Source organism: Pleurodeles waltl, chromosome 7, assembly GCF_031143425.1.
Source record: "Pleurodeles waltl isolate 20211129_DDA chromosome 7, aPleWal1.hap1.20221129, whole genome shotgun sequence".
Lineage (NCBI taxonomy): Eukaryota > Metazoa > Chordata > Amphibia > Caudata > Salamandridae > Pleurodeles > Pleurodeles waltl.
In genome coordinates, this window is record NC_090446.1 from 377,536,135 (window position 1) to 377,549,700 (window position 13,566).

Below are 13,566 nucleotides of genomic sequence, written 5' to 3' on the forward strand. Positions count from 1 at the left end.
CATTTTTACTATTTTCAGTGCTTTCAGCCTCCTTCCACTTAGTGACAGAAATGGGTGAGAAACCAATGCTGGATCCCAGAAAGCTGAAAAGCAGACAAAATTCGGAATTCAGCAAGGGGTAATTTGTGCAGATCCTACAAGGTTTTCCAACAGCTGAACTAAACAAAATTGAAATAGAGGTAAAAAACTGCAATTTTTCACAACATTTTACTCTGTAACTTTTTCCTGCAATGTCAGATTTTTTAAAGCAATATACAGTTACATCTGCTGGACTCTTCTGGTTCTAGGTACCCAGAGCCAATAAATGAGCTGCACCTTGCAATGGTGTTTCATTCTGTTCCGGGTATGGAGCAATTAATTTACTTAAATATAAAGAGTGAAAAATAGGTATCAAGAAAACCTTTTTATTTCCAAAATGAGCACAAGATAAAATGTTGAGAAGCAGTGGTTATTTGCACATTTCTGAATACCGGGGTGCCCATACTAGCATGTGAATTACAGGGCATTTATGAAATGGACTTCTTTTTTACAAAATATCTTAGATTTGGAAGGAAAAAATGTAGAGAAAGACTATAACACTTGTTTTGCTATTCTGTGCTCACCCAAGTCTGCCAATAAAGATGGTACCTCACTTGCGTGGATAGGCATAATGATCGCGACAGGAAGCACAACATGGACACATCACATTTTTACATTGAAATCTGACTGACGTGTTTTTTGCAAAGTGCCTAGCTGTAGATTTTGGCCTCTAGCTCAGCCGACACTGAAGGAAACCTACCAATCCTGTGCATTTTTGAAAACTAGACACCTAGGGGAATCCAAGATGGGGTGACTTCACCAGGTTCTGTTACCCAGAATCCTTTGCTAACCTCAAAATGTGGCCCAAAAAACACTTTTTTTCTCACATTTTGGTGACAGAAAGTATTGCAATCTGAGAGGAGCCACGAATTTCCTTCTACCCAGATTTCCACCAATTCTCCTGATAAAAATGGTACCTCACTTGTGTGGGTAGGCCTAGCGCCCACAAGAGGAAATGCCCCAAAACACAACATGGACATCACATTTTCCCAAAGAAAACAGACCTGTTTTTTGCAAAGTGCCTAGCTGTGGATTTTGGTCTCCAGCTCAGCCGGAACCAAGGGAAACCTACCAAACCTGTGCATATTTGAAAACTAGATACCTAGGGGAATCCAAGATGGGTGACTTTTGGGGCTCGCAACAGGTTCTGTTACCCAGAATCCTTTGCAACCTCAAAAAACACTTTTTCCTCACATTTCGGTGACAGAAAGTTCTGGAATCTGAGAGGAGCCGCAAATTTCCTTGAACCCAGCGTTCCACCAAGTCTCCCGATAAAAATGGTACCTCACTTGTATGAGTAGGCCTAGCGCCCACAACAGGAAATGCCCCAAAACACAAAATGTACATATCACATTTTCCCAAAGAAAACAGGGCTGTTTTTTGGGAAGTGCCTAGCTGTGGATTTTGGCCTCTAGCTCAGCCAGCACCCAAGGAAACCTACCAAACCTGCAGATTTTTGACAACTAGACACCTAAGGGAATCCACGATGGGGTGACTTGTGGGTCTCTGAGTAGGTTCTGGTTCTGTGGTGGGCTTTCTGCCCCCAAAGGGGGCATATGGGCCTTCCAAAAATAGGCTGGGGGCAGATATGACCAACAGTAATGTGCCCCCCATGGGGAGTGACCCTTGCAAAGTGGCTGCCCCCCAAACTAAATGCACACCTACACGCACACACCAATGTCTGGGGCCTAAGTGGTTTCTGCTCGCCCCAGGGGCAGAAATGACCCAAAAAAAGGGGCCACTCCCCTTATGACATACACACACAAAATAAAAATCCCGGGTGCCTAGTAGCATTTCTGCTGCTCAATCGTGATCGGGCAGCAGAAATGCAGAGAAAGACATGAAAGGCGAGGAAAGGCCTTTCCTCTCCTTTCATGCCTCTCTTGCCCCTTCCACGTGATCAGGGGAAAAATATCGGTGCTGGAAGCTGAGCTTCCAGTGCTGTGGGGGCAGCCTTTGATGAGGTCAGCGCGCGATCGTACACTGACCTCATCAGGCGACACAGGGGTGTCAGGGGTGGAAGGGCCCCTAGCTGGACGTAACGGTTACGTCCTGGGCACCCGAGCTGTGCTGCCCAGGACGTAACTGTTACGTTTACGGCACCTGAGGGGTTAACAACACTTTTTCAGATTATTGATCAGATTCATAAATAAAAATAAGGAGAAGCTGAGCACAGTATCTTTTCAGAAAAGGAATCATTTTGGATGGACTAACCAATCCGTCAAGGTCTGGTCTTGAAATTAAGGAGGTAGACTTTTTTTTGCTTGTCTCAGAGAAAAGGCATGTCGCTAACTTCCATTTTAAAAGAAAAGGTCTGTGGATCCTTGAGGATTTCCAAGAGACTGATGTGATATAACAAGGTGAAGGCCACTCATAGGAGGATAAGGAGACATGAGTAACTTTTGTCCTACAGGCAGAGAATGTCAGCAACAACATTGAGATCTAGGGGTCCCCATGCTGCATCCTGATCTGAAAGCTGGTTGGAGCTTATCTAGGATGTCATTTTCCTCTATGAAGCATTCAAACTGATTATACATGAGACCTTCTAGGACATTAATTACAAAGCAGATTTCAAAGTAGGAGGAAATTGGTTACACCCACACACCGAAATGTGTATCAAATGGACATAAAAATAAATGTTCACTTGAAAGTACAAGTGCATTCAGTATAAGACACCAACTGGTTTGGTGTCAACATTATGCATGGGAAGGACACTGTTTCCATTGGCAATATATACGAGCAACTGAGGTATTGCTGCCAATGTTGCTGAATGATAAGAAATAAGAAATTTAGATGGTTCACCAAGAATGTCACACTCTTTAAAACTGAATCCTAATCTATTATTGAAAAAAGGTATTTAAATAGAAACTCATTCTGCGATAAATTGATTATCTATTAATTAATTTACCTGCAGAAATTTCTGTTCTTCATCTCAGTCCTTCTTAATATTAGGTAAATGCACACCTTGTGAGAAAGCACTTGCATATACAAAAAAGTGACGGATCAGATGCTTGAATTAATCTCCGCTATTGGTAATTATTCAGAGCTGCGTCCTAGTCCTTTGTTCTTTTGCCTCAAATGCTACCTCAGATTAGATCCATTCATACTCAAATTAGTCTTGATCCTGCTCCAGTAAGAATAGTGAAGCCCGAACTGCCAAGCCAAGTACTCTCTCAACCAGAACACAAGCAACCCAAAACCTGCTCTACCCTGGTTGAGGCTCATCAGTTGGATGCAGCTTGGTTCAAGAAGCAAATTGATTTTGGGACCCACATCTGGGCTTACCTATCACACCTAAGGTGTCACAATAAAGTATACAAAAAAATGATGGGTAGGATGCTTGAATAATTTCAGTCAATGGTGACTAATCTGGACTGCATATCAGTCCATTATACTTTTGCCCACAGTGCCACCTCAGATTGGACCCAGACATATGTAAATCAGTCTTGACCCCACTCTAAAAGGAACAGTACAGCCCAAACTGCCAGACCAGGCCACAAAATATTTGCACATTTTTTTCTGCATTATTTCCTCCACACTTGATTCTACAATGACTAGTCAGGGCCGAGTTAGTGCCCTTGTAACATGACCCATGCGGAACTTCATTCCTCCCATTGATATATAACTTTCCTTGTCAACCCATCGTGTGTCCCATTTTGCAGCTGTAATGGAATGTGAGAAATATAGCATAACCCTCCCACCTCCAGCTGCACAAGCTAATATGTTTACTGCTAAGAAAGCTCTGAGTGCCGTCATGTGAGCAGACCACAGGGTCTTTGTATTTGCTTCCACATTTTCAGAAAAAGTACTGTTGCTATTTGTCTGCACTGTTTTCCACCACAGGTATTTCTAAAATCTATTTAGGGTTGAGGTAGAACACTCATAAAGTGAACCACTACACAAGCTCCCTTAGTCTCTCTACATGTTGTGCACCATTTCTTAGTGGCATAGCCCATCTCTTTGAGATGGCCCCTCCATTTCCAGTGCACCACTGCCCTACTTAATAATTTCTTCTATAGAATTTTGTCCAGGCATCCAGGTAAAGGTAATGGTAGATAAGGGAGGCTTCCTCTGTTGACTTCTCATTTTGGGCCTGTTAGGGCCTGCCCCTTGTCACATTGTACCTGTTAGCGCGTCTGACCTCAATAAGTAAACTTATAAGGGGACGCAAACAGGTCGATAAACCTTTTGACTCACAATTAAGATGTTCTTACCAGAACTCCAGTATATGCAAAGCAATGATCAATAACCAATACACAATATCAATAGTCACCAATAATCAGTAACATCAGTAATCAATAGTGTCAGTCATTTCCACACATCATGACCTTTCAGTCATGAATAACCACACCTTCTAATAAAAATTAGAGTATTTATTTCACTATATTAACAATGCCAAAGTCATGTAGATTAATCTCAAAATCAAATGAAACATATACAGAAACAATACTGGCTGTCCAAAGTGGCGGAAGAAATGTAATCTAATCAAAGCTTGAACTACAACACATTCCAAGGTTACAGTGCAAAATTAATAACAAAGTCAACTGTGTCAAAGTAATTACATACATTCAAATTCAACAGAGAAATTCATCAAGCATTATTCACTCTTAGCACAATGTCATTAGTGAGGATCCTCAACTAACATCAGATTAGCATCAGCATGTTGGGCTTCATGCAAAACAATTTAGCAACACAAATTTGGAAAACATCTAAATATAGGCCCTATCAAAACAATGCAGTTGGTACCTAGAAAGGAAAAGCAAATACACATCGTCAACAGTCTAATTCATAATACTTCTCCTCAATGTGGATCAGCATGCAGAGTCAGTCTTCGTCCTCAGGACATCAGTCGATCAGCAAGGCAAACCGGAATCAGCATCAAAGTTCAGAAAACGCAAAGGGGGTCGTTCCAACTTTGGCGGGCGGCGGAGGCCACCCGCCAAAGTTCCGCCGCCAGAAGACCACACCGCGGTCAAAAGACCGCTGCGGTCATTCTGGCTTTCCCGCTGGGCTGGCGGGCGACCGCGAAAAGGCCGCCCACCCGCCCAGCGGGAAAGCACCAGCAACGAGGATGCCGGCTCCGAATGGAGCCGGCGGAGTTGCTGGTGTGCGACGGGTGCAGTTCCACCCGTCACGATTTTCAGTGTCTGCCAAGCAGACACTGAAAATCAATGTGGGGCCCTGTTAGGGGGCCCCTGCAGTGCCCATGCCAGTGGCATGGGCACAGCAGCAGTGGCATGGGCACAGCAGGGGCCCCCAGGGGCCCCACGACACCCGTTCCCGCCATCCTGTTTCTGGTGGTGAAAACCGCCAGAAACAGGATGGCGGGAAGGGGGTCGGAATCCCCATGGCGGCGCTGCTTGCAGCGCCGCCGTGGAGAATTCCCTGGGGCCGCGGGAAACCGGCGGGAAACTGCCGGTTTCCCTTTTCTGAATGGCCCCTGAAGCACCACCAGCCTGTGGGCGGTGCTTCCGCGGTCGTTGGCCCTGGCGGTCCATGACCGCCAGGGTCAGAATGACCCCCAAAGTCTTTAAGCATTAAAGTTAAACACATCTCTTGTCAAGACGCAAAATGGGCAAGAATAAGCTGTCCCTTCCCTGTGCAGTCCTGTTAAATTAAAACTGCTAAAACTATTTCCCAAATCCCCATTGGTCAGTTATTCTGATGTTTACACTTTGTACAATAAAACTAAAACCCAAAATGTATTAATGTTATTATTACTCTGTTCACAAGTCATTGATTTATTGTCCTGTAATGTCTGCATCATCCGGCTTGTCAGGTAACAATATTGTTGCAGCTTCTACTGCAGTCAGTATCTCCATTGTTCTCCTCCTGAGAAAGTCAGTCTCACACACATTACACAAAAAATTTTACATTAGCAATAACAGCATCTTCTAGCAGTTGGTTCGCATGAGAACCTTCCGTCGTGAACACATTTAAACAAGGCAAAAGGGAAAAATCACAGTTTAACTCTCTAAGACAGCCATTTATTAAACGTTAAGAAACACAGCTTTGACATGAGGCCTGGCAAGTAGGCCAAGACACTCGCTAAGTTAAGGCCTAGCATTAATAAAGCTAGAGCATAATGCATAACCTTTAGTATGACGTATTACTACTTTAGTCAAACATAGATTCAACATTTCACAATATTAATCCACTAGTAAGCACACATTGTGAACATTGGTGGCCACTCTTCATAATCACATTTTCAAATGTGTGCATTACTTTTCTACATTATTATATTTTCTACACAAATCCCTTACTCAGAATACATGAACACTCATTAATAATTTTTATTAATACACCTGTGCTGGCATACCCATACTCTAGGTTATCTCTACTATAACTAGTGGCTGGTGAAAATGTTTCTTAGTCTGTGGTCTTTCGGATCTCAATCAAGATACGAACCTGCCATTTAGAGTGTCCTGCGCCTGACTAAAGCAGGCTCAAAAGGAGAGAATTGAAGGCTTAAATTACTGACCCAGGCAATTTGAGGGCGGTTTGCCTAAGGGATGTCTGGATTTGCTGCTAGCAGCTCATCAGAATAGTCTTACTGTACGGCCCTGTTCAAATTGAGTGAAAGAGCTGCGGTAAGTAAATCATAATCTACTTGGGCACCCACATTGCCCTGGACTGTGTTTTCCAGTTCGGGGTGATGAGAGCAGCTTGAACATGGGCTTTCCAGGCAAGCAATTTGCAATTTATTTCTAGGTTCGCCTACGAGCAGATCTGGGCCATTTTCTTTTTTCGATTTCCCTCCATGGGTAAACTGAACAAGAGATGGAGTTGATCAAATTTGCTTTTGGCCAATGTTTTTCCACCCAAACACACTCAACTTATAGCATGCTGACTTAGTGAACCCCATTACCTAAGAGCATTGCCCCTAAAATTATTGCACCCTAGACTTCTATGTTTGATCCCTAAATGCTGCTATTTCTAGTGATTTTATTTAAGATATGTCTTTCACGGCGTAGCACCCGGCCTCCACCTTTCTTGGTTGGACCCATAAAGTTAATACCTGGTGATCTAGCACACTATGTTCTCCATAAGTTTGCATTTTCTCCCCTGGGCTAATCCACAGACTCATGATATCTTCTGGTGTTATAGGAAAGTGCTTCTTCCATAGGATTGAACCTCCACCATCCTGATCAAACATCATGGACTAATACTGTGTGGTTATTTAGGAAACTGCACTGTTGCTGTACAATACCATTACTGGATGGGTCCATAGCTTCTTCATATATAATGTTTTTAAGACACCAAGGGACATATTTATAGGCCCCTAGCACCACCTTGAGCCACATTACCATCATTATTTTTACGTTAATGTGGGCTAACAAGGCCAAAATCCCCACACTGTGTTTACAGAGTGGTGCATTGCATGCATTGCGCCAGTCTGAAACCCTTTGCGCTACATTATGCCTGCACCAGGCATAATGTATGCAAAGGGGGCGTTCTCCCGTTAGGGGAGCTGGAAAAATGGCGTAAGGAAATCTATGAGATTTCCTCACGCCATTTTTTACTTCACTTTTAACGCCTGCTCAAGACCAGGCATTAAAAGGGGCTTTCCATTCTTTATAATAGGGCTCTATGTTCTCAGCAGGAATATCGCCAATATTTCGGCGCCACTCCTGCAGATTACATCAATAGCGTCATGAACGATGACGCTATTGCCCCTTACACTGCACCATGGTGCACCGTATTTTGAAGACGGCACACACATGGTGGCAGTAAGGGGGTGCTGAGGGGCGCAGGGAAAGTGGTGCTGCACTCAGTGCAGTAACACTTTCCAAAAATCTGTCACTTAGTCTACCACTGGTTGTACCTCTGCATTCCTGGGATTCAGATGAATCTCTAGTGGTTTTGCAGAAATTACATCCTCTTCAGCCTTGCAGGTGCGTCTCAGGGGAGGACCCATAGACACAATAGCTTGTGGTTTTAGGAATTGGCATTTCCCATAGTTTTTGGGGCCCTATCACTCAATTGAGGACGCATAGACTCTTAGAGCACTATTCACAAAAGTGAACTTACATGTGACCACATCTACTTTTTTAAGTTTTACTCTTATACTTTGAGGTAAATTTACTATTCTAGCCTATTCATCATCTAAGAATATTAATTTACTGCAGAGATGTAGACTTACATGTCTGTAACCTCTCTAAGGGCAGAATCTAAAAAAGGAAATTTAAGACTGTAATGTTACTACTAGTAACTTTAGGGCTGCATTATACATTCCACACACTTTGCAGGACTTTGGCACTCAAAGTAGAGTCATCTGTACACTTTGTAAGACCCCCACACTCGAGACAGAGACTTCTGTATACTTTGTAGAACCTTTGCAACTGTGGCAAAACCTCTGGAATTAAGGTAATATGGAAATTATGTACATCTAAAAACAGTCCTAAACATGTGACACCCTGCAGGAAAGTGGAGTATTATGCAGTGATGCCGGCTAGGCTTCACTATGTAATACTCTTACAATGCTCCAATGATGGTCTTTGGATTCACAATAATAAATCCTTAACTCAGGACTGGTAGTGTGGCAAAGAGCAGTCAGGCTTTATTAGAGGAACACGTGGTAAGCATATTAGAGTACCAACATGGATGATAAGTAATTGACATGATTCAGGATTTTTTAGAGGAACACGTGGTAAGCATTTCAGAGTACCAACATGGATGATAAGTAATTGACATGATTCAAACCAAATCTGACACCAATTTATAAAAAGAAAGCAGATTTTAATAATAATTAGGCACCAAAACAAAGGGCATAATTATGAGTATGGTGGTCCATGGACCGATGTACCCTCGATGGTGGTTGGACTGCCACATTGCAATGCTAGTTGTCGGACCGACAGCACACCACCACCACTGCCAGGATCAGAGATCCCGATGGGTTGGCAATGGTGCAAGTTGTTTCTCAGCCACAGTGATGCCGAGTTTGGCACTGCCATGCTGATTACGACTTGCCTTTACTGGCCTTTCAATGGTGGGGACTCCACCATGGAAAGGCCCTCGGAAAGGCAGGGATTGGGCCACAGGGGGGTCCCTGCATTGCCCATACCCATGCCCATGGAATACGCTCTGTCTGTCATGGCAGACAGTGCGCATTCTGAGAATGATGGGGGCATCGTCTGTGTGACAGCAGTGGCCTCAGCTCTCCCTGAAAGTGGAGGCTAATGCCGCTACGCTGTTACAGTGAGCCAGCCCAGTCACTTGCAGGTCGAGTTTGTGGAGCCCACTGGGGGTTAAGCTTGTGTGGGCCCCTGGATCAGGATTCACCAGGCAGAATACTTTCACCTAGCTCAGGCATCTCGGGTGCGGAGTTGGGCTTGGATGTCCGTGGTGCTGAACGGCAGCTGCAGCTGCTGGCTTTTCCACTGTAACGGTTCAGGCAAGGAAAGAGTTGCAAAAACTCAACAATGGAACTACTGGTGACATCGGATGCAGAGGTTGTGTTGTGGCTTCAGGTTGCAGCATTGAGTAAAGGTGGTAATGACTGGACTGGCCACCAACAAGCCTTGGCAGTGGTAAGGTGGAGCTATCTCCCCTTCTGGAGGGTCACGAGGAAAATGGTAGTAAGCTGTAACTCAGTGGAGAGCTGGACTATGTTTCCCACAATGCATGGGACCACCTGCTTTTGGGTGATCTATTGGAAGGCCCAATGGCCAGTGATTCTTCAGTTCTGGTAGGTACTTTTTAACTGCGGTGTGCAGGGAACTAATGCAACTAGTCGAAGGGAGTCTAGCCTTGCCTTTGGTTCACAAAGGGTTCCTGTTGCAGGGGTGAATCGCACTTTGGTGCAGGGCCAAGCAGTTCCAGAAAGGTAACTTGTCTTTTGTTTTGCAGGATTCTGTTGTCGTTGATGCTGGTCTCTTTTTGTCCTTTTTTCACAAGAGGTTCTGGTGCCAGGGATGTCCCATAAAGATTTAGAGGCATTAGGGGTGTTGGTGCAAGTAGCCAATGGGCTACTAGCCCCAGCGGCTAACCCGCCCCTAAGGTGATTACATATGGTAGGTTGTGGCACCTTTTCTACTCATAACCCTCTATTTTCTATTTTACCACATTTTCAAGATGGCAGAAGTCTTCCTCAGCAGTAGAGACCATATAGCCCACCCTGGAGATGTGGCTAGCCTTCTAGGGGTGTATGCCTCCTGATTAACTAATTTTCCTGCCTGCTTGCATGCAAATGTGCGCAGGAGCAGGGGGACATCGGATGCAGATGTTGTGTTGTGGCTTCAGGTTGCAGCATTGAGTAAAGGTGGTAATGACTGGACTGACCACCAACAAGCCTTGGCAGTGGTAAGGTGGAGCTATCTCCCCTTTCTGAGGTTACGAGGAAAATGGTAGTCAGCTGTAACTCAGTGGAGAGCTAGACTACGTTTCCCAAAATGCACAGTTATGTGTTAGTGGATGCTTTTCTCCACTGGTTCTGGAGGGGGCTTTGTGAACATAGTAACCTCTAGGGTAGGTCGCTTCCCCGCCGCTGCAGCTCCACCTGCCCAGGCTCCTGCCACCTTCCTGCAAGACCATCTAAACCGTAAGTACTCCCCCCCAGCCCCTCGCCCAGCCCCTCGTTACTCACCTCTGTTTTTCTGATCTTTTGTCTTCTGCTCTGTCCTCCAACATTTTCTTAGTACCTCTGCTGTCCTCTCTCTGTCCATCTCCCTTCGCTTTCTGCTCCTCCCTCTGGCAGCCATCTTCCTCCGGCTCTGCTCTTCTCCTGTGTCCCTCTCTTCCTCCTCACCGCACCTTCCTCGTGTTCTGCTCTTCCTCTGTGTCCCGCTCCTCTCCTTCACCGCATTTTCTTCCTGCTCTGCTCTTCCTCTGTGTTCTTCTCTTCTTTCTCTTCTTCCTCACCGCTTTTTTCCTCGTGCTCTGCTCCTCTTCTGTGTTCTCCTCTTCTTCTGCATCCCATCCTGCGTGTTCTTTTCTTCATCTGTGTTCTTCTCTTCTTCTGCACCCTATCCTGCGTGTTCTTTTCTTCATCTGTGTTCTTCTCTTCTTCTGCACCCCATCCTGCGTGTTCTTTTCTTCATCTGTGTTCTTCTGTGGTCTTCCCTTCTTCTTCTGTACTCGTCTCTCCTCTTCTTCTGGGTTCTTCTCTTCGTTTCTTCTGACTCCTCTCCTCCTCTTCTTCTGGGTTCTTCTCTTCGTTTCTTCTGACTCCTCTCCTCCTCTTCTTCTGGGTTCTTCTCTTCTTTTCTTCTGACTCCTCTCCTCCTCTGTAATCCATCTCCTCCCTTCCCTATCTTCTTTCCCTTCCCCTCTATCTCACCCCCCGCCCTCTGCTTTCCCGCTGCCACCACCCGCTCGGCCCCGCCCCCGCTCCCATTCGTCGCCCCCCTCCCGCCCCCAGCTGACCCCTCCTCCCCCCTCCTCCCTCTTATGGCGGCCCGTCTGCGCCCGTCCGTGCCTGGATCGTGCCCAGCGCCACGACCCCTGGCCCCCAGCACTCCCATACCCCGCAGCACCACTACGAACCCACCTCCCTCCACGCTTTCAACCCGGGACGCTCCAGAACCTGCTTCCAAGCCAACCCAAAACTCACTCATGGACCCTTCGCATGCTTTACCTGGAAGCATACCTTCCACCGCGACTGCACCCCGCCCACCAGTCCACGCGCCAATAATCATCTCAAATGCATCCTCATCAACGCATGCTTCGTCCACAAGCACGCCATTGAACTATGGGACCTCCTGGACTCCACCGCACCGGACGTCGTCTTCATCACTGAGACCTGGATGAACGCCTCCTCAGCCCCTGACATCGCCATAGCCATCCCCGACGGCTACAAGATCACCAGGAGAGACCGCACCAACCAAGTTGGTGGAGGAATCGCCATCGTTTTCAATGACTCCATCAACATCACCACCTCCACCGAAGACACCCCCCTCGCCGCCGAACACATGCACTTCCAGATCCACACCGACCCCAGGACCACCCTCAGAGGAACTCTCATCTACAGACCCCCTGGACCACGCGCCCTCTTCAGCGACTCCATCGCTGACTTCATCTCCCCGCACGCCCTAGCCTCGCCGGACTACATCCTTCTCGGAGACCTCAACTTCCATCTGGAGCAGAACAACGACCCCAACACCACCACCCTGCTCGACAACCTCGCCAACCTCGGTCTCAAGCAACTGGTGAACACCCCCACCCACATCACCGGACACACGCTCAACCCCATCTTCTCCGCCAGCAACCACGTATCCTTCAGCCACTCCTCCATAATACACTGGACCGACCACAGATGTGTCCACTTCACCTTCAGACGCAAGACTCTCCACCTCCGCACACAACCCATCCCACGCAGACATTGGAACAAAATCCCCACGGAACAGCTTCTCTCTACTCTGAGCGACAACCAACCCACCTTCTCCACCAACCCCAACAACGCAGCCCTCAACCTCACTCATTGGATCACCAACTGCGGGGACAACCTCGCACCCCCCAGACGCCCCCCAAGACAGACCAGCACCAGGAAACCTCAATGGTTCACAGACACCCTCAAGGAATCCAAAAAAAACTGCTGCACCCTCGAGAAAGCCTGGCGCAAAGACCACACCGTAGAAAACATGTCTTCCCTCAAAAACGCCACCTGCGAACACCATCAGCTGATCCGCGCCACCAAAAGAACTTCCTTCACAGACAGACTGGACCAGAACACTCACAACAGCAAAGAACTCTTCAACATCGTCAAAGAGCTCTCCAAATCCTAACTCCAACTCCATCACGCCTTGACAAGACCTCTGCAACTCCCTCGCTACCTTCTTCCATCGTAAGATCACCGACCTACACGACAGCTTCGGACACCAGACCCAGCCAACCACCACAGAACCTACAACCCCAGCCATCACCCTCAACACCTGGTCTCACATCAGCGCGGAGGAGACCAAAATGACCATCAACACCATCCACTCCGGTGCCCCCTCGGATCCCTGCCCACACTTCATCTTCAACAAAGCCGACAACATAATCGCCCCTCATCTCCAGACTATCATCAACAGCTTGTTTGCTTCTGCCACCTTCCCCGAGAACTGGAAACACGCGGAAGTCAACGCCCTCCTGAAGAAACCTACGGCGGACCCCAGCGACCTGAAGAACTTCCGCCCCATCTCGCTCCTCCCCTTCCCTGCCAAAATCATCGAGAAGACCGTCAACAAACAACTGACCAATTTCCTTGAAGACAACAACCTACTCGACCCCTCCCAGTCCGGATTCCGAGCCAACCACAGCACAGAAACCGCCCTCATCTCATTCACAGACGACATCAGAACTCTGATGGACAACGGAGAAACAGTCGCCCTCATCCTCCTCGACCTCTCGGCGGCCTTCGACACCGTCTGCCACCGAACCCTAATATCCCGCCTGCGCTCCACCGGTATCCAAGGACAGGCCCTGAACTGGATCACTTCTTTCCTCTCTACCCGCTCCCAAAGAGGCTACCTCCCTCCGTTTCACTCAGACCCCACCGAGATCATCTGC